This window comes from Schistocerca gregaria, chromosome 10 (genome assembly GCF_023897955.1).
Source record: "Schistocerca gregaria isolate iqSchGreg1 chromosome 10, iqSchGreg1.2, whole genome shotgun sequence".
In the NCBI taxonomy this organism is placed as follows: Eukaryota; Metazoa; Arthropoda; class Insecta; order Orthoptera; family Acrididae; genus Schistocerca; species Schistocerca gregaria.
This window is the reverse complement of record NC_064929.1, coordinates 175446600-175469613: the sequence shown is the minus strand read 5'-3', so window position 1 is coordinate 175469613 and position 23014 is coordinate 175446600.

The window sequence follows — 23014 nt, the reverse complement described above, 5'->3', positions numbered from 1 at the left end:
GTTATGAACTAGGACCATACGATTTTGCATGAAGGGAGGACTAGCAGCCGCGTTGCACGGGAGACTGTGGAAAGTGTTCATATGTAGTAAAAACTTGAGAAATGCGTCTGTTTTCGTCATTTGTTATAGAATTGAATTAAAGCCAGATCGTCACATTGGCCGCTATTCTCTCTGAAACGGTTACATTTATGGTCTGCAAAGCTATGTCGCGAGCTGCGGTTTGCGGTGACACTAAAAGCACCATAGTAGAAGAGATGAAGCTTCTAATTTGATGTAATAGCCAGTAAGAAATAGTACAATTCAAGTTTTAGTTATCGATTTTATACTTTTTAGCCGGCTTTGGTGCCTTGGCCATGAACTAGGACCATATGATTTTGTATGAAGGGAGGACTAGCAGCCGCGTTGCACGGGAGACTGTGGAAAGTGTTCATATGTAGTAAAAACCTGAGAAATGCGTCTGTTCTGCTCATTTGTTATCGAATCGAATTAAAGCCAGATCGTCACATTGGCAGCTCTTCTCTCTGAAACGGTTACATTTATCGTCTGCAAAGCTATGTCGCGAGCTGCGGTATGCGGAGACACTAAAAGCACCATAGTAGAACACAGATGAAGCTTCTAAGTAGATGTAATAGCCAATAAGAAGTAGTACAAATCAAGTATTAGTTATCGATTATTGACTTTTAACCGGCTTTGGTGCCTTGGACATGAGCTACTACCCTAAGATTTTTCATGAAGGGAGGACTAGCAGCCGCGTTGCACGGGAGAATGTCGAAAGTGTTCATATGTAGTAAAAACCTGAGAAATCCGTCCGTTTTCGTCATTTGTTATCGAATCGACTTAAAGCCAGATCGTTACATTGGCCGCTCTCCTCTCTGAAACGGTTGCATTTATCGTCTGCAAAGCTACGTCGCGAGCTGCGGTATGCGGTGACACTAAAAGCACCATAGTAGAACACAGATGAAGCTTCTAATTTGATGTAATAGCCAGTAAGAAGTAGTACAATTCAAGTTTTAGTTATCGATTATTGACTTTTTAGCCGGCTTTGGTGCCTTGGCCATGAACTAGGACCGTATGATTTTGCATGAAGGGAGGACTAGCTGCCGCGTTGCACGGGAGACTGTGAAAAGTGTTCATATGCAGTAAAAACCTAAGAAATCCGTCAGTTTTCGTCATTTGTTATCGAATCGACTTAAAGCCAGATCGTCACATTGGCCGGTCTTCTCTCTGAAACGGTTACATTTATCGTCTGCAAAGCTACGCCGCGAGCTGCGGTATGCGGTGAAACTAAGAGCACCATAGTAGAACACAGATGAAGCTTCTAAGTTCATGTAATAGCCAGTAAGAAGTAGTACAATTCAAGTTTTAGTTATCGATTATTGACTTTTTAGCCGGCTTTGGTGCCTTGGCCATGAACTAGGACCGTATCAATTTGCATGATGGGAGGACTAGCAGCCGCGTTGCACGGGAGACTGTGAAACGTGTTCATATGCAGTAAAAACCTAAGAAATCCGTCAGTTTTCGTTATTTGTTATCGAATCGACTTAAAGCCAGATCGTCACATTTGCCGGTCTTCTCTCTGAAACGGTTACATTTATGGTCTGCAATGCTATGTCGCGTGCTGCGGCCTTCGGAGACACTAAAGGCACCATAGTAGAACACAGAAGAAGCTTTTAATTTGATGTAATAGCCAGTAAGAAGTAGTACAATTCAAGTTTTAGTTATCGATTATTGACTTTTTAGCCGGCTTTGGTGGCTTGGCCATGAACTAGGACCATACGATTTTGCATGAAGGGAGTTCTAGCAGCCGCGTTGCACGGGAGACTGTGGAAAGTGTTCACATGTAGTATAAACCTGAGAAATGCGTCTGTTTTGGTCATTTGTTATCGAATCGAATTAAAGCCAGATCGTCACATTGGCCGCTCTTCTCTCTGAAACGGTTACATTTATCGTCTGCAAAGCTATGACGCGAGCTGCGGTATGCGGTGAAACTAAAAGCACCATAGTAGAACACAGATGAAGCTTCTAAGTAGATGTAATAGCCGATAAGAAGTAGTACAATTCTAGTTTTAGTTATCGATAATTGAGTTTTTAAACGGCTTTGGTGCCTTGGCCATGAACTAGGATCATACGATTTTGCATGAAGGGAGGACTAACAGCCGCGTTGCACGGGAGACTGTGGAAAGTGTTCATATGTAGTAAAAACCTGAGAAATGCGTCTGTTCTGCTCATTTGTTATCGAATCGAATTAAAGACAGATCGTCACATTGGCAGCTCTTGTCTCTGAATCGGTTACATTTATCGTCTGCAAAGCTATGACGCGAGCTGCGGTATGCGGTGAAACTAAAAGCACCATAGTAGAACACAGATGAAGCTTCTAAGTAGATGTAATAGCCGATAAGAAGTAGTACAATTCTAGTTTTAGTTATCGATAATTGAGTTTTTAAACGGCTTTGGTGCCTTGGCCATGAACTAGGATCATACGATTTTGCATGAAGGGAGGACTAGCAGCCGCGTTGCACGGGAGACTGTGAAACGTGTTCATATTCAGTAAAAACCTAAGAAATGCGTAAGTTTTCGTTATTTGTTATCGAATCGACTTAAAGCCAGATCGTCACATTTAACGGTCTTCTCTCTGAAACGGTTACATTTATCGTCTGCAAAGCTATGTCGCGAGCTGCGGTATGCGGTGAAACTAAAAGCACCATAGTAGAACACAGATGAAGCTTCTAAGTAGATGTAATAGCCAGTAGGAAGTAGTACAATTCAAGTTTTAGTTATCGATTATTGACTTTTTAGCCAACTTTGGTGCCTTGGCCATGAACTAGGACCGTATGATTTTGCATGAAGGGAGGACTAGCAGCCGCGTTGCACGGGAGACTGTGAAACGTGTTCATATTCAGTAAAAACCTAAGAAAGGCGTCAGTTTTCGTCATTTGTTATCGAATCGACTTAAAGCCAGATCGTCACATTGGCCGGTCTTCTCTCTGAAACGGTTACATTTATCGTCTGCAAAGCTATGTCGCGAGCTGCGGTATGCGGAGACACTAAAAGCACCACAGTAGAACACAGATGAAGCTTCTAAGTAGATGTAATAGCCAATAAGAAGTAGTACAAATCAAGTATTAGTTATCGATTATTGACTTTTTACCCGGCTTTGGTGCCTTGGACATGAGCTAGGACCTCAAGATTTTTCATGAAGGGAGGACTAGCAGCCGCGTTGCACGGGAGACTGTGGAAAGTGTTCATATGTAGTAAAAACTTGAGAAATGCGTCTGTTTTCGTCATTTGTTATAGAATCGAATTAAAGCCAGATTGTCACATTGGCTGCTCTTCTCTCTGAAACGTTTACATTTATCGTCTGCAAAGATATGTCGCGAGCTGCGGTATGCGGAGATACTAAAAGCACCATTGTAGAACACAGATGAAGCTTCTACGATGATGTAATAGCAAGTAAGTAGTAGTACAATCCAAGTTTTAGTTATCGATTATTGACGTTTTAGCCAACTTTGGTGCCTTGCACATGACCTAGGTCCTTAAGATTTTGTATGAAGGGAGGACTAGTAGCCGCGTTGCACGGGAGAATGTGCAATGTGTTCATATGTAATAAAAACCTGAGAAATCTGTCCGTTTTCGTCATTTGTTATCGAATCGACTTGAAGCCAGAGCGTCACATTGGCCGGTCTTCTCTCTGAAACGGTTACATTTATCGTCTGCAAAACTATGACGCGTGCTGCGGTATGCGGTGACACTAAAAGCACCATAGTAGAACACAGATGAAGCTTCTAATTTGATGTAATAGCCAGTAAGAAGTAGTACAATTCAAGTTTTAGATATCTATTATATACTATTTAGCCGGCTTTGGTGCCTTGGTTATGAACTAGGACCATACGATTTTGCATGAAGGGAGGACTAGCAGCCGCGTTGCACGGGAGACTGTGGAAAGTGTTCATATGTAGTAAAAACTTGAGAAATGCGTCTGTTTTCGTCATTTGTTATAGAATTGAATTAAAGCCAGATCGTCACATTGGCCGCTATTCTCTCTGAAACGGTTACATTTATCGTCTGCAAAGCTATGTCGCGAGCTGCGGTATGCGGAGACACTAAAAGCACCATAGTAGAACACAGATGAAGCTTCTAAGTAGATGTAATAGCCAATAAGAAGTAGTACAAATCAAGTATTAGTTATCGATTATTGACTTTTAACCGGCTTTGGTGCCTTGGACATGAGCTAGTACCTTAAGATTTTTCATGAAGGGAGGACTAGCAGCCGCGTTGCACGGGAGAATGCCGAAAGTGTTCATATGTAGTAAAAACCTGAGAAATCCGTCCGTTTTCGTCATTTGTTATCGAATCGACTTAAAGCCAGATCGTTACATTGGCCGCTCTCCTCTCTGAAACGGTTGCATTTATCGTCTGCAAAGCTACGTCGCGAGCTGCGGTATGCGGTGACACTAAAAGCACCATAGTAGAACACAGATGAAGCTTCTAATTTGATGTAATAGCCAGTAAGAAGTAGTACAATTCAAGTTTTAGTTATCGATTATTGACTTTTTAGCCGGCTTTGGTGCCTTGGCCATGAACTAGGACCGTATGATTTTGCATGAAGGGAGGACTAGCTGCCGCGTTGCACGGGAGACTGTGAAAAGTGTTCATATGCAGTAAAAACCTAAGAAATCCGTCAGTTTTCGTCATTTGTTATCGAATCGACTTAAAGCCAGATCGTCACATTGGCCGGTCTTCTCTCTGAAACGGTTACATTTATGGTCTGCAATGCTATGTCGCGTGCTGCGGCCTTCGGAGACACTAAAGGCACCATAGTAGAACACAGAAGAAGCTTTTAATTTGATGTAATAGCCAGTAAGAAGTAGTACAATTCAAGTTTTAGTTATCGATTATTGACTTTTTAGCCGGCTTTGGTGCCTTGGCCATGAACTAGGACCATACGATTTTGCATGAAGGGAGTTCTAGCAGCCGCGTTGCACGGGAGACTGTGGAAAGTGTTCACATGTAGAAAAAACCTGAGAAATGCGTCTGTTTTGGTCATTTGTTATCGAATCGAATTAAAGCCAGATCGTCACATTGGCCGCTCTTCTCTCTGAAACGGTTACATTTATCGTCTGCAAAGCTATGACGCGAGCTGCGGTATGCGGAGACACTAAAAGCACCATAGTAGAACACAGATGAAGCTTCTAAGTAGATGTAATAGCCAATAAGAAGTAGTACAAATCATGTATTAGTTATCGATTATTGACTTTTTAACCGGCTTTGGTGCCTTGGACTTGAGCTAGGACCTTAAGATTTTTCATGAAGTGAGGACTAGCAGCCGCGTTGCACGGGAGAATGTCGAAAGTGTTCATATGTAGTAAAAACCTGAGAAATGCGTCCGTTTTCGTCATTTGTTATCGAATCGACTTAAAGCCAGATCGTCACATTTGCCGGTCTTCTCTCTGAAACGGTTACATTTATCGTCTGCAAAGCTATGTCGCGAGCTGCCGTATGCGGTGAAACTAAAAGCACCATAGTAGAACACAGATGAAGCTTCTAAGTAGATGTAATAGCCAGTAAGAAGTAGTACAATTCAAGTTTTAGTTATCGATTATTGACTTTTTAGCCGGCTTTGGTGCCTTGGCCATGAACTAGGACCATACGATTTTGCATGAAGGGAGTTCTAGCAGCCGCGTTGCACGGGAGACTGTGGAAAGTGTTCACATGTAGAAAAAACCTGAGAAATGCGTCTGTTTTGGTCATTTGTTATCGAATCGAATTAAAGCCAGATCGTCACATTGGCCGGTCTTCTCTCTGAAACGGTTACATTTATCGTCTGCAAAGCTATGACGCGAGCTGCGGTATGCGGAGACACTAAAAGCACCACAGTAGAACACAGATGAAGCTTCTAAGTAGATGTAATAGCCAATAAGAAGTAGTACAAATCAAGTATTAGTTATCGATTATTGACTTTTTACCCGGCTTTGGTGCCTTGGACATGAGCTAGGACCTCAAGATTTTTCATGAAGGGAGGACTAGCAGCCGCGTTGCACGGGAGACTGTGGAAAGTGTTCATATGTAGTAAAAACTTGAGAAATGCGTCTGTTTTCGTCATTTGTTATAGAATCGAATTAAAGCCAGATTGTCACATTGGCTGCTCTTCTCTCTGAAACGGTTACATTTATCGTCTGCAAAGATATGTCGCGAGCTGCGGTATGCGGAGATACTAAAAGCACCATTGTAGAACACAGATGAAGCTTCTACGATGATGTAATAGCAAGTAAGTAGTAGTACAATCCAAGTTTTAGTTATCGATTATTGACGTTTTAGCCAACTTTGGTGCCTTGGACATGATCTAGGTCCTTAAGATTTTGTATGAAGGGAGGACTAGTAGCCGCGTTGCACGGGAGAATGTGCAATGTGTTCATATGTAATAAAAACCTGAGAAATCTGTCCGTTTTCGTCATTTGTTATCGAATCGACTTGAAGCCAGAGCGTCACATTGGCCGGTCTTCTCTCTGAAACGGTTACATTTATCGTCTGCAAAACTATGACGCGTGCTGCGGTATGCGGTGACACTAAAAGCACCATAGTAGAACACAGATGAAGCTTCTAATTTGATGTAATAGCCAGTAAGAAGTAGTACAATTCAAGTTTTAGATATCTATTATATACTATTTAGCCGGCTTTGGTGCCTTGGTTATGAACTAGGACCATACGATTTTGCATGAAGGGAGGACTAGCAGCCGCGTTTCACGGGAGACTGTGGAAAGTGTTCATATGTAGTAAAAACTTGAGAAATGCGTCTGTTTTCGTCATTTGTTATAGAATCGAATTAAAGCCAGATCGTCACATTGGCTGCTCTTCTCTCTGAAACGGTTACATTTATCGTCTGCAATGATATGTCGCGAGCTGCGGTATGCGGAGATACTAAAAGCACCATAGTAGAACACAGATGAAGCTTCTAAGATGATTTAATAGCAAGTAAGTAGTAGTACAATCCAAGTTTTAGTTATCGATTATTGACGTTTTAGCCAACTTTGGTGCCTTGGACATGATCTAGGTCCTTAAGATTTTGTATGAAGGGAGGACTAGTAGCCGCGTTGCATGGGAGAATGTGGAAAGTGTTCATATGTAGTAAAAACCTAAGAAATGCGTCCGTTTTCGTCATTTGTTATCAAATCGACTTAAAGCCTTATCGTCACATTGGCCGCTCTCCTCTCTGAAACGGTTACATTTATCGTCTGCAAAGCTACGTCGCGAGCTGCGGTATGCGGTGACACTAAAAGCACCATAGTAGAACACAGATGAAGCTTCTAATTTGATGTAATAGCCAGTAAGAAGTAGTACAATTCAAGTTTTAGTTATCGATTATTGAATTTTTAGCCGGCTTTGGTGCCTTGGCCATGAACTAGGACCATACGATTTTGCGTGAAGGGAGGACTAGCAGCCGCGTTGCACGGGAGACTGTGGAAAGTGTTCGTATGTAGTAAAAACTTGAGAAATGCGTCTGTTTTCGTCATTTGTTATAGAATCGAATTAAAGCCAGATCGTCACATTGGCCGCTATTCTCTCTGAAACGGTTACATTTATGGTCTGCAAAGCTATGTCGCGAGCTGCGGTATGCGGAGATACTAAAAGCACCATAGTAGAACACAGATGAAGGTTCTAATTTGATGTAATAGCAAGTAAGTAGTAGTACAATCCAAGTTTTAGTTATCGGTTATTGACTTTTTACCCTCCTTTGATGCCTTGGACATGAACTAGGACTTAAGATTTTGCATGAAAGGAGGACTAGCAGCCGCGTTGCACGGGAGAATGTGAAAATTGTTCATATGAAGTAAAAACCTGAGGAATATGTCCGTTTTCGTCATTTGTTACCAAATCGACTTAAACCCTCATCGTCACATTGGCCGCTCTCCTCTCTGAAACGGTTACATTTATCGTCTGCAAAGTTACGTCGCGAGCTGCGGTATGCAGTGACACTAAAAGCACCATAGTAGAACACAGATGAAGCTTCTAATTTGATGTAATAGCCAGTAAGAAGTAGTACAATTCAAGTTTTAGTTATCGATTATTGAATTTTTAGCCGGCTTTGGTGCCTTGGCCATGAACTAGGACCATACGATTTTGCATGAAGGGAGGACTACCAGCCGCGTTGCACGGGAGACTGTGGAAAGTGTTCATATGTAGTAAAAACCTGAGAAATGCGTCCGTTTTCGTCATTTGTTATCGAATCGACTTAAAGCCAGATCGTCACATTGGCCGCTCTCCACTCTGAAACGGTTACATTTATCGTCTGCAAAGCTATGTCGCGAGCTGCGGTATGCGGAGATACTAAAAGCACCATAGTAGAACACAGATGAAGCTTCTAAGTAGATGTAATAGCCGATAAGAAGTAGTACAATTCTAGTTTTAGTTATCGATAATTGAGTTTTTATCCGGCTTTGGTGCCTTGGCCATGAACTAGGATCATACGATTTTGCATGAAGAGACGACTAGCAGCCGCGTTGCACGGGAGACTGTTTAAAGTGTTCATATGTGGTAAAAACCTCAGAAATGCGTCTGTTCTGCTCATTTGTTATCCAATCGAATTAAAGACAGATCGTCACATTGGCCGCTCTTCTCTCTGAAACGGTTACATTCATCGTCTGCAAAGCTATGTCGCGTGCTGCGGTATGCGGTGACACTAAAAGCACCATAGTATTACACAGATGAAGCTTCTAAGTTGATGTAATAGCCAGTAAGAAGTAGTACAATTCAAGTTTTAGTTACCGATTATATACTTTTTAGCCGGCTCTGGTGCCTTGGCCATGAACTAGGACCATACGATTTTGCATGAAGGGAGGACTAGCAGCCGCGTTGCACGGGAGAATGTGAAAAGTGTTCACATGTAGTAAAAACCTGAGGAATCTGTCCGTTTTCGTCATTTGTTATCAAATCGACTTAAATCCTCAACGTCACATTGGCCGCTCTCCTCTCTGAAACGGTTACATTTATCGTCTGCAAAGCTACGTAGCGAGCTGCGGTATGCGGTGACACCAAAAGCACCATAGTAGAACACAGATGAAGCTTCTAATTCGAGGTAATAGCCAGTAAGAAGTGGTACTATTCAAGTTTTAGTTACCGATTATATACTTTTTAGCCGGCTTTCGTGCCTTGGACATGAGCTAGGACCGTAAGATTTTGCATGAAGGGAGGACTAGTAGCCGCGTTCAACGGGAGAATGTACAAAGTGTTCATATGTAGCAAAAACCTCAGAAATCTTTCAGTTTTCATCATTTGTTATCGAATCGACTTAAAGCCAGATTGTCACATTGGCCGCTCTCCTCTCTGAAACGGTTACATTTATCGTCTGCAAGACTATGACGCGTGCTGCGGTATGCGGTGACACTAAAAGCACCATTGTAGAACACAGACGAAGCTTCTAATTTGATGTAATAGCCAGTAAGAAGTAGTACAATTCAAGTTTTAGATATCGATTATATACTTTTTAGCCGACTTTGGTGCCTTGGCCATGAACTAGGACCATACGATTTTGCGTGAAGGGAGGACTAGCAGCCGCGTTGCACGGGAGACTGTGGAAAGTGTTCGTATGTAGTAAAAACTTGAGAAATGCGTCTGTTTTCGTCATTTGTTATAGAATCGAATTAAAGCCAGATCGTCACATTGGCCGCTCTTCTCTCTGAAACGGTTACATTTATGGTCTGCAAAGCTATGTCGCGAGCTGCGGTATGCGGAGATACTAAAAGCACCATAGTAGAACACAGATGAAGGTTCTAATTTGATGTAATAGCAAGTAAGTAGTAGTACAATCCAAGTTTTAGTTATCGATTATTGACTTTTTAGCCAGCTTTGGTGCTTTGGACATGATCTAGGTCCTTAAGACTTTGTATGAAGGGAGGACTAGTAGCCGTGTTGCACGGCAGAATGTCGAAAGTGTTCATATGTAGTAAAAACCTGAGAAATCCGTCCGTTTTCCTCATTTGTTATCGAATCGATTTAAAGACGGATCGTCACATTGGCCGCTCTTCTCTCTGAAACAGTTACATTTATCGTCTGCAAAGCTATGTCGCGTGCTGCGGTATGCGGTGACACTAAAAGCACCGTAGCAGAACACAGAAGAAGCTTTTAATTTGATGTAATAGCCAGTAAGAAACAGTACAGTTCAAGTTTTAGTTACCGATTATAGACTTTTTAGCCGGCTTTGGTGCCTTGGCCATGAACTAGGACCATATGATTTTGCATGAAGGGAGGACTAGCAGCCGCGTTGCACGGGAGACTGTCAAAAGTGTTCATATGTAGTAAAAACCTAAGAAATGGTCAGTTTTCTTCATTTGTTATCGAATCGACTTAAAGCCAGATCGTCACATTGGCCGCTCTTCTCTCTGAAACGGTTACATTTATCGTCTGCAAAGCTATGTCGCGAGCTGCGGTTTTGGGTGAAACTAAAAGCACCATAGTAGAACACAGATAAAGCTTCTATGTTGATGTAATAGCCAGTAAGAAGTAGTACAATTCAAGTTTTAGTTATCGATTATAGAATTTTTAGCCGGCTTTGGTGCCTTGGCCATGAACTAGGACCATACGATTTTGCATGAAGGGAGGTCTAGCAGCCGCGTTGCACCGGAGACTGTGGAAAGTGTTCACATGTAGTAAAAACCTGAGAAATGCGTCTGTTTTCGTCATTTGTTATCGAATCGAATTAAAGCCAGATCGTCACATTGGCCGCTCTTCTCTCTGAAACGGTTACATTTATCGTGTGCAAAGCTATGTCGCGAGCTGCGGTATGCGGAGACACTAAAAGCAAAATAGTAGAACACAGATGAAGCTTCTAATTTGATGTAATAGCCAGTAAGAAGTAGTACAATTCAAGTTTTAGTTATCGATTGTAGACTTTTTAGCCGGCTTTGGTGCCTTGGACATGAGCTAGGACCTTAAGATTTTTCATGAAGGGAGGACTAGTAGCCGCATTGCACGGGAGAATGTGGAAAGTGTTCATATGTAGTAAAAACCTCAGAAATGTATCCGTTTTCGTAATTTGTTATCGAATCGACTGAAAGCCAGATCGTCACACTGGCCGCTCTTCTCTCTGAAACTGTTTCATTTATCTTCTGCAAAGCTATGTTGCGTGCTGCGGTATGCGGAGACACTAAAAGAACCATAGTGGAGCAGAGAAGAAGCTTCTAATTTGATGTAATAGCCAGTAAGAAGTAATACAATTCAAGTTTTAGTTATCGATTATTGAATTTTTAGCCGGCTTTGGTGCCTTGGCCATGAACTAGGACCATACGATTTTGCGTGAAGGGAGGACTAGCAACCGCGTTGCACGGGAGACTGTGGAAAGTGTTCGTATGTAGTAAAAACTTGAGAAATGCGTCTGTTTTCGTCATTTGTTATAGAGTCGAATTAAAGCCAGATCGTCACATTGGCCGCTCTTCTCTCTGAAACGGTTACATTTATCGTCTGCAAGGATATGTCGCGAGCTGCGGTATGCGGAGACACTAAAAGCACCATAGTAGAACACAGATGAAGCTTCTAAGTAGATGTAATAGCCGATAAGAAGTAGTACAATTCTAGTTTTAGTTATCGATAATTGAGTTTTTATCCGGCTTTGGTGCCTTGGCCATGAACTAGGATCATACGATTTTGCATGAAGAGAGGACTAGCAGCCGCGTTGCACGGGAGACTGTGGAAAGTGTTCATATGTAGTAAAAACCTGAGAAACGCGTCTGTTCTGCTCATTTGTTATCCATTCGAATTAAAGCCAGATCGTCACATTGGCCGCTCTTCTCTCTGAAACGGTTACATACATCGTCTGCAAAGCTACGTCGCGAGCTGCGGTATGCGGAGACAGAAAAAGCACCATAGTAGAACACAGATGAAGCTTCTAAGTAGATGTAATAGCCAATAAGAAGTAGTACAAATCAAGTATTAGTTATCGATTATTGACTTTTTAACCGGCTTTGGTGCCTTGGACATGAGCTAGGGCGTTAAGATTTTTCATAAAGGGAGGACTAGTAGCCGCGTTGCACCGGAGAATGTGGAAAGTGTTCATATGTAGTAAAAACCAGAGAAATCCGTCCGTTTTCGTAATTTGTTATCGAATCGACTTAAAGCCAGATCGTCACACTGGCCGCTCTTCTCTCTGAAACTGTTTCATTTATCTTCTGCAAAGCTATGTTGCGTGCTGCGGTATGCGGAGACACTAAAAGAATCATAGTAGAGCAAAGAAGAAGCTTCTACGTTGATGTAATAGCCAGTAAGAAACAGTACAATTCAAGTTTTAGTTATCGATTATTGACTTTCTACCCTCCTTTGATGCCTTGGACATGAGCTAGGACTTTAGATTTTGCATGAAAGGAGGACTAGCAGCCGCGTTGCACGGGAGAAAGTGAAAAGTGTTCATATGTAGTAAAAACCTGAGGAATCTGTCCGTTTTCGTCATTTGTTATCAAATCGACTTAAATCTTCATCGTCACATTGCCCGCTCTTCTCTCTGAAACGGTTACATTTATCGTCTGCAAAGCTATGTCGCGTGCTGCGGTATGCTGTGACACTAAAAGCACCATAGTATTACACAGATGAAGCTTCTAAGTTGATGTAATAGCCAGTAAGAAGTAGTACTATTCAAGTTTTAGTTACCGATTATAGACTTTTTAGCCAGCTTTGGTGCCTTGGCCATGAACTAGGACTTAAGATTTTGCATGAAAGGAGGACTAGCAGCCGCGTTGCACGGGAGACTGTGGAAAGTGTCCATATGTAGCGAAAAAATGTGAAATGCGTCCGTTTTCGTCATGTGTTATCGAATCGACTTAAAGCCAGATCGTCACATTGGCCGCTATTCTCACTGAAACGGTTACATTTATCGTCTGCAAAGTTACGTCGCGTGCTGCGGTATGCGGTGACACTAAAAGCACCATAGTATTACACAGATTTAAGCTTCTAACTTGATGTAATAGCCAGTAAGAAGTAGTACAATTAAAGTTTTAGTTATCGATTATATACTTTTTAGCCGGCTTTGGTGCCTTGGCCATGAACTATTACCATACGATTTTGCATGAAGGGAGGACTAGTAGCCGCGTTGCACGGGAGAATGTACAAAGTGTTCATATGTAGCAAAAACCTCAGAAATCTTTCAGTTTTCATCATTTGTTATCGAATCGACTTAAAGCCAGATTGTCACATTGGCCGCTCCCCTCTCTGAAACGGTTACATTTATCGTCTGCAAAGTTACGTCGCGAGCTGCGGTATGCAGTGACACTAAAAGCACCATTGTAGAACACAGATGAAGCTTCTAATTTGATGTAATAGCCAGTAAGAAGTAGTACAATTCAAGTTTTAGTTATCGATTATTGAATTTTTAGCCGGCTTTGGTGCCTTGGCCATGAACTAGGACCATACGATTTTGCATGAAGGGAGGACTAGCAGCCGCGTTGCACGGGAGACTGTGGAAAGTGTTCATATGTAGTAAAAACCTAAGAAATGCGTCAGTTTTCGTCATTTGTTATCGAATCGACTTAAAGCCAGATTGTCACATTGGCCGCTCCCCTCTCTGAAACGGTTACATTTATCGTCTGCAAAGCTATGTCGCGAGCTGCGGTATGCGGTGAAACTAAAAGCACCATAGTAGAACACACATGAAGCTTCTAAGTTGATGTAATAGCCAGTAAGAAGTAGTACAATTCAAGTTTTAGTTATCGATTATTGACTTTTTAGCCGGCTTTGGTGCCTTGGCCATGAACTAGGACCATACGATTTTGCGTGAAGCGAGGACTAGCAGCCGCGTTGCACGGGAGACTGTGGAAAGTGTTCGTATGTAGTAAAAACTTGAGAAATGCGTCCGTTTTCGACATTTCTTATCAAATCGACTTAAATCCTCATCGTCACATTGGCCGCTCTCCCCTCTGAAACGGTTACATTTATCGTCTGCAAAGCTACGTCGTGAGCTGCGGCATGCGGTGGCACTAAAAGCACCATAGTAGAACACAGATGAAGCTTCTAATTTGATGGAATAGCCAGTAAGAAGTAGTACAATTCAAGTTTTAGTTATCGATTATAGACTTTTTATCCGGCTTTGGTGCCTTGGCCATGAACTAGGACCATATGATTTTGCATGAAGGGAGGACTAGCAGCCGCGTTCCACGGGAGACTGTGAAAAGTGTTCATATGTAGTAAAAACCTAAGAAATGCGTCAGTTTTCGTCATTTGTTATCGAATCGATTTAAAGCCAGAACGTCACATTGGCCGCTCTTCTCTCTGAAACGGTTACATTTATCGTCTGCAAAGCTATGTCGCGAGCTGCGGTATGCGGTGAAACTAAAAGCACCATAGTAGAACACACATGAAGCTTCTAATTTGAGGTAATAGCCAGTAAGAAGTAGTACAATTCAAGTTTTAGTTATCGATTATTGACTTTTTAGCCGGCTTTGGTGCCTTGGCCATGAACTAGGACCATACGATTTTGCATGAAGGGAGGTCTAGCAGCCGCGTTGCACGGGAGAATGTGGAAAGTGTTCGTATGTAGTAAAAACCTGACAAATCCGTCCGTTTTCGTCATTTGTTATCAAATCGACTTAAATCCTCATCGTCACATTGGCCGCTCTTCTCTCTCAAGCGGTTACATTTATCGTCTGCAAAGCTATGTCGCGTGCTGCGGTATGCGGTGACACTAAAAGCACCATAGTAGAACACAGATGAAGCTTCTAAGTTGATGTAATAGCCAGTAAGAAGTAGTACAATTCAAGTTTTAGTTATCGATTATTGACTTTTTAGCCGGCTTTGGTGCCTTGGCCATGAACTAGGACCATACGATTTTGCATGAAGGGAGGTCTAGCAGCCGCGTTGCACCGGAGACTGTGGAAAGTGTTCACATGTAGTAAAAACCTGAGAAATACGTCTGTTTTCGTCATCTGTTATCGAATCGAACTAAAGCCAGATCGTCACATTGGCCGCTCTTCTCTCTGAAACGGTTACATTTATCGTGTGCAAAGCTATGTCGCGAGCTGCGGTATGCGGAGACACTAAAAGCAAAATAGTAGAACACAGATGAAGCTTCAAAGTAGATGTAATAGCCGATAAGAAGTAGTACAATTCTAGTTTTAGTTATCGATTATTGACTTTTTAACCGGCTTTGGTGCCTTGGACATGAGGTAGGACCTTAAGATTTTTCATGAAGGGAGGACTAGTAGCCGCGTTGCACGGGAGAATGTGGAAAGTGTTCATATGTCGTAAAAACCTGAGAAATCCGTCCGTTTTCGTAATTTGTTATCGAATCGACTTAAAGCCATTTCGTCATACTGGCCGCTCTTCTCTCTGAAACTGTTTCATTTATCTTCTGCAAAGTTATGTTGCGTGCTGCGGTATGCGGAGACACTAAAAGAACCATAGTAGAGCAAAGAAGAAGCTTCTAAGTTGATGTAATAGTAAGTAAGAAACAGTACAATTCAAGTTTTAGTTATCGATTATTGACTTTTTACCCTCCTTTGATGCCTTGGACATGAGCTAGGACTTATGATATTGCATGAAAGGAGGACTAGCAGCCGCGTTGCACGGGAGAATGTGAAAAGTGTTCATGTGTAGTAAAAACCTGAGGAATCTGTCGGTTTTCGTCATTTGTTATCAAATCGACTTAAATCCTCATCGTCACAATTGCCGCTCTTCTCTCTGAAGCGGTTACATTAATGGTCTGCAAAGTTATGTCGCGAGCTGCGGTATGCGGAGACACTAAAAGCACCATAGTAGAACACAGATGAAGCTTCTAAGTAGATGTAATAGCCAATAAGAAGTAGTACAAAAAACGTATTAGTTATCGATTATTGACTTTTAAACCGGCTTTGGTGCCTTGGACATGAGCTAGGACCATACGTATTTGCATGAAGGGAGGACTAGCAGCCGCGTTGCATGGAGACTGTGGAAAGTGTTCATATGTAGTAAAAACCTGAGAAATGCGTCCGTTTTCGTCATTTGTTATCGAATCGACTTAAAGCCAGTTCGTCACATTGGCCGCTCTTCTCTCTGAAACGGTTACATTTATCGTCTGCAAAGCTACGTCGCGAGCTGCGGTATGCGGTGACACTAAAAGCACCATAGTAGAACACAGATGAAGCTTCTAATTTGATGTAATAGCCGATAAGAAGTAGTACAATTCTAGTTTTAGTTATCGATAATTGAGTTTTTAACCGGCTTTGGTGCCTTGGCCATGAACTAGGATCATACGATTTTGCATGAAGGGAGGACTAGTAGCCGCGTTGCACTGGAGACTGTGGAAAGTGTTCATATGTAGTAAAAACCTGAGAAATGCGTCTGTTCTGCTCATTTGTTATCGAATCGAATTAAAGCCAGATCGTCACATTGGCGGCTCTTCTCTCTGAAACGGTTACATTTATCGTCTGCAAAGCTATGTCGCGAGCTGCGGTATGCGAAGACACTAAAAGCACCATAGTAGAACACAGATGAAGCTTCTAAGTAGATGTAACAGCCAATAAGAAGTAGTAGAAATCAAGTATTAGTTATCGAATATTGACTTTTTAACGGGCTTTGGTGCCTTGGACATGAGCTAGGACCTTAAGATTTTTCAGGAAGGGAGGACTAGTAACCGCTTTGCACGGGAGAATGTGGAAAGTGTTCATATGTAGTAAAAACCTGAGAAATGCGTCCGTTTTCGTAATTTGTTATCGAATCGACTTAAAGCCAGATCGTCACACTGGCCGCTCTTCTCTCTGAAACGATTTCATTTATCTTCTGCAAAGCTATGTTGCGTGCTGCGGTATGCGTTGACACTAAAAGCACCATAGTAGAACACAGATGAAGCTCCTAATTATGTAATAGATAGTAAGAAGTAGTACAATTCAAGTTTTAGTTATCGATTATAGACTTTTTAGCCGGCTTTCGTGCCTTGGACATGAGCTAGGACCGTAAGATTTGGCATGAAGGGAGGACTAGTAGCCGCGTTCCACGGGAGAATGTACAAAGTGTTCATATGTAGCAAAAACCTCAGAAATCTGTCCGTTTTCATCATTTGTTATCAAATCCACTTAAAGCCAGATCGTCACATTGGCCGCTCTTCTCCCTGAAACGGTAACATTTATCGTCTGCAAAGCTACGTCGCGTGCTGCGGTATGCGGTGACACTAAAAGCACCACTGTAGAACACAGATGAAGCTGCTCATTTGATGTAATAGCTAGTAAGAAAGAGTACAATTCAAGTTTTAGTTCTCGATTATATACTTTTTAGCCGGTTTTGGTGCCTTGGCCATGAACTAGGATCATATGATTTTGCATGAAGGGAGGACTAACAGCCGCGTTGCACGGAAGACTGTAGAAAGTGTTCATATGTAGTAAAAACCTTAAAAATGCGTCCGTTTTCGTCATTTGCTGTCGAATCGACTTAAAGAAAGATCGTCACATTGGCCGCTCTTCTCTCTGAAACGGTTACATTTGTCGTCTGCAAAGCTACGTCGCGTGCTGCGGTATGCGGTGACACTAAAAGCACCATAGTATTACACATATGAATATTCTAAGTTGATGTAATAGCCAGTAAGAAGTAGTACAATTCAAGTTTTAGTTATCGATAATATACTTTTTAGCCGGCTTTGGTGCCTTGGCCATGAACTAGGACCATACGATTTTGCATGAAGGGAGGACTAGCAGCCGCGTTGCACGGGAGACTGTGGAAAGTGTTCATATGTAGTAAAAACCTGATAAATGCGTCTGTTTTGGTCATTTGATACCGAATCGAATTATAGCCAGATCGTCACATTGGCTGCTCTTCTCTCTGAAGCGGTTACATTTATGGGCTGCAAAGCTATGTCGCGAGGTGTGGTATGCGGAGACACTAAAAGCACCATAGTAGAACACAGATGAAGCTTCTAAGTAGATGTAATAGCTAATAAGAAGTAGTACAAATCAAGTATTAGTTATCGATTATTGACTTTTTAACCGGCTTTGGTGCCTTGGACATGAGCTAGGACCTTAAGGTTTTTCATGAAGTGAGGACTAGTAGCCGCGTGGCACGGGAGAATGTGGAAAGTGTTCGTATGTAGTAAAAACCTGATAAATGCGTCCGTTTTCGAAATTCGTTATCGAATCGACTTAAAGCCAGATCGTCACACTGGCCGCTCTTCTCTCTGAAACTGTTTCATTTATCTTCTGCAAAGCTATGTTGCGTGCTACGGTATGCGGAGACACTAAAAGAACCATAGTAGAGCAAAGAAGAAGCTTCTAAGTTGATGTAATAGCCAGTAAGAAACAGTAGAATTCAAGTTTTATTTATCGATTATTGACTTTTTACCCCCCTTTGATGCCTTGGACATGAGCTAGGACCTTAAGATTTTGCATGAAAGGAGGGCTAGCAGCCGCGTTGCACGGGAGAATGTGAAAAGTGTTCATATGTAGTAAAAATATGAGGAATATGTCCGTCTTCGTCATTTGTTATCAAATCGACTTAAATCCTCATCGTCACATTGGCCGCTCACCTCTCTGAAACGGTTACATTTATCGTCTGCAAAGCTACGTCGCGAGCTTCGGTATGCGGTGACACTAAAAGCACTATAGTAGAACACAGATGAAGCTTCTAATTTGATGTAATAGCCAGTAAGAAGTAGTACAGTTCAAGTTTTAGTTATCGGTTATATACTTTTTAGTCGGCTTTGGTGACCTGGCCATGAACTAGGACCATATGATTTTGCATGAAGGGTGGACTAGCAGCCGCGTTGCACGGGAGACTGTGGAAAGTGTTCATATGTAGTAAAAACCTGAGAAATCAGTCCGTTTTCGTCATTTGTTATGGAATCGACTTAAAGCCAGATCGTCACATTGGCCGCTCATCTCTCTGAAACGGTTACATTTATCGTCTGCAAACCTATGTCGCGTGCTGCGGTATGCGGTGACACTAAAAGCACCATAGTATTTCAAGGATGAAGTTTGTAACTTGATGTAATAGCCAGTAACAAGTAGTACAATTCAAGTTTTAGTTATCGATTATAGACTTTTTAGCCGGCTTTCGTGCCTTGGACATGAGCTAGGACCGTAAGATTTTGCATGAAGGGAGGACTAGTAGCCGCGTTGCACGGGAGAATGTACAAAGTGTTCATATGTAGCAAAAACCTCAGAAATCTGTCCGTTTTCATCATTTGTTATCGAATCGACTTAAAGCCAGATCGTTACATTGGGCACTTCTATGTCTGAAACGGTTACATTAATCGTCTGCAAAGCTATGTCGCGTGCTGCGGTATGCGGTGACACTAAAAGCACCATAGTAGAACACAGATGAAGCTTCTAATTATGTAATAGATAGTAAGAAGTAGTACAATTCAAGTTTTAGTTATCGATTATATACTTTTTAGCCGGCTTTGGTGCCTTGGCCATGAACTAGAATTATACGATTTTGCATGAAGGGAGGACTAGCAGCCGCGTTGCACGGGAGACTGTGAAAAGTATTCATATGTAGTAAAAACCTAAGAAATGCGTCTGTTTTCGTCATTTGTTATAGAATCGATTAAAACCAGATCGTCACATTGGCCGCTCTTCTCTCTGAAACGGTTACATTTATCTTCTGCAAAGCTACGTCGCGAGCTGCGGTATGCGATGACACTAAAAGCACCATAGTAGAACACAGATGAAGCTTCTAATTATGTAGTAGATAGTAAGAAGTAGTACAATTCAAGTTTTAGTTATCGATTATAGACTTTTTAGCCGGCTTTCGTGCCTCGGACATGAGCTAGGACCGTAAGATTTTGCATGAAGGGAGGACTAGTAGCCGCGTTGCATGGGAGAATGTACAAAGTGTTCATATGTAGTAAAAACCTTAGAAATGCGTCCGTTTTCGTCATTTGTTATCGAATCGACTTAAAGCCAGATCGTCACATTGGCCTCTCTTCTCTCTGGAACGGTTACATTTATCGTCTGCGAAGCTATGTCGCGTGCTGCGGTATGCGGTGACACTAAAAGCACCATAGTAGAACACAGATGAAGCTTCTAATTTGATGTAATAGCCAGTAAGAAGTAGTACAATTCAAGTTTTAGTTATCGATTATATACTTTTTAGCCGGCTTTGGTGCCTTGGCCATGAACTAGAATTATACGATTTTGCATGAAGGGATGACTAGCAGCCGCGTTGCACGGGAGACTGTGAAAAGTATTCATATGTAGTAAAAACCTAAGAAATGCGTCTGTTTTCGTCATTTGTTATAGAATCGATTAAAACCAGATCGTCACATTGGCCGCTCTTCTCTCTGAAACGGTTACATTTATCTTCTGCAAAGCTACGTCGCGAGCTGCGGTATGCGATGACACTAAAAGCACCATAGTAGAACACAGATGAAGCTTCTAATTATGTAATAGATAGTAAGAAGTAGTACAATTCAAGTTTTAGTTATCGATTATAGACTTTTTAGCCGGCTTTCGTGCCTCGGACATGAGCTAGGACCGTAAGATTTTGCATGAAGGGAGGACTAGTAGCCGCGTTGCATGGGAGAATGTACAAAGTGTTCATATGTAGTAAAAACCTTAGAAATGCGTCCGTTTTCGTCATTTGTTATCGAATCGACTTAAAGCCAGATCGTCACATTGGCCGCTCTTCTCTCTGGAACGGTTACATTTATCGTCTGCGAAGCTATGTCGCGTGCTGCGGTATGCGGTGACACTAAAAGCACCATAGTAGAACACAGATGAAGCTTCTAATTTGATGTAATAGCCAGTAAGAAGTAGTACAATTCAAGTTTTAGTTATCGATTATATACTTTTTAGCCGGCTTTGGTGCCTTGGCCATGAACTAGGACCATACGATTTTGCATGAAGGGAGGACTAGCAGCCGCGTTGCACGGGAGACTGTGGAAAGTGTTCATATGTAGAAAAAACCTAAGAAATGCGTCCGTTTTCGTCATTTGTTATCGAATCGACTTAAAGCCAGATCGTCAGATTGGCCGCTCACCCCTCTGAAACGGTTACATTTATCGTCTGCAAAGCTACGTTCGAGCTGCGGTATGCGGTGACACTAAAAGCACTATAGTAGAACACAGATGAAGCTTCTAAGTTGATGTAATAGCCAGTAAGAAGTAGTACAATTCAAGTTTTAGTTATCGATTATTGACTTTTTAGCCGGCTTTGGTGCCTTGGCCATGAACTAGGACCATACGATTTTGCATGAAGGGAGGTCTAGCAGCCGCGTTGCACCGGAGACTGTGGAAAGTGTTCACATGTAGTAAAAACCTGAGAAATACGTCTGTTTTCGTCATCTGTTATCGAATCGAACTAAAGCCAGATCGTCACATTGGCCGCTCTTCTCTCTGAAACGCTTACATTTATCGTGTGCAAAGCTATGTCGCGAGCTGCGGTATGCGGAGACACTAAAAGCAAAATAGTAGAACACAGATGAAGCTTCAAAGTAGATGCAATAGCCGATAAGAAAAAGTACAATTCTAGTTTTAGTTATCGATAATTGACTTTTTAGCCGGCTTTGGTGCCTTGGCCATAAACTAGGGTCATACAATTTGCATGAAGGGAGGACTAGCAGCCGCGTTGCACGGGAGACTGTGGAAAGTGTTCATATGTAGTAAAAACCTGAGAAATGCGTCTGTTTTGGTCATTTGTTATCGAATCGAATTAAAGCCAGATTGTCACATTGGCCGCTCTTCTCTCTGAAGCGGTTACATTTATGGTCTGCAAAGCTATGTCGCGAGGTGCGGTATGCGGAGACACTAAAAGCACCATAGTAGAACACAGATGAAGCTTCTAATTTGATGTATTAGCCAGTAAGAAGTAGTACAATTCAAGTTTTAGTTATCGATTATAGACTTTTTAGCCGACTTTGGTGCCTTTGCCATGAACTAGGACCATATGATTTTGCATGAAGGGAGCACTAGCAGCCGCGTTGCACGGGAGACTGTGAAAAGTGTTCATATGTAGTAAAAACCTAAGAAATGCGTCAGTTTTCGTCATTTGTTATCGAATCGACTTAAAGCCAGATCGTCACATTGGCCGCTCTTCTCTCTGAAACGGTTACATTTATCGTCTGCAAAGCTACGTCGCGAGCTGCGGTATGCGGTGACACTAAAAGCACCATAGTAGAACACAGATGAAGCTTCTAATTTGATGAAATAGCCAGTAAAAAGTAGTACAATTCAAGTTTTAGTTATCGATTATTGACTTTTTAGCCGGCTTTGGTGCCTTCGCCATGAACTAGGACCATACGATTTTGCATGAAGGGAGGTCTAGCAGCCGCGTTGCACGGGAGACTGTGGAAAGTGTTCACATGTAGTAAAAACCTTAGAAATGCGTCAGTTTTCGTCATTTGTTATCGAATCGAATTAAAGCTAGATCGTCACATTGGCCGCTCTTCTCTCTGAAACGGTTACATTTATCGTCTGCAAAGCTATGTCGCGAGCTGCGGTATGCGGAGACACTAAAAGCAACATAGTAAACACAGATGAAGCTTCGAAGATGATGTAATAGCCAGTAAGAAGTAGTACAATTCAAATTATTTGTTATCGATTATTGACTTCTTACCCTCCTTTGATGCCTTGGATATGAGCTATGAACTTAAGATTTTGCATGAAGGGAGCACTAGCAGCCGCGTTGCACGGGAGACTGTGAAAAGTGTTCATATGTAGTAAAAACCTAAGAAATGCGTCAGTTTTCGTCATTTGTTATCGAATCGAATTAAAGCCAGATCGTCACATTGGCCGCTCTTCTCTCTGAAACGGTTACATTTATCGTCTGCAAAGCTATGTCGCGAGGTGCGGTATGCGGAGATACTAAAAGCACCATAGTAGAACACAGATGAAGCTTCTAAAATGATGTAATAGCAAGTAAGTAGTAGTACAATCCAAGTTTTAGTTAACGATTTTTGACTTTTTAGCCAGCTTTGGTGCCTTGGACATGATCTAGGTCCTTAAGATTTTGTATGAAGGGAGGACTAGTAGCCGCGTTGCACGGGAGAATGTGGAAAGTGTTCATATGTAGTAAAAACCTGAGAAATCAGTCCGTTTTCCTCATTTGTTATCGAATCGACTTAAAGCCAGATCGTCACA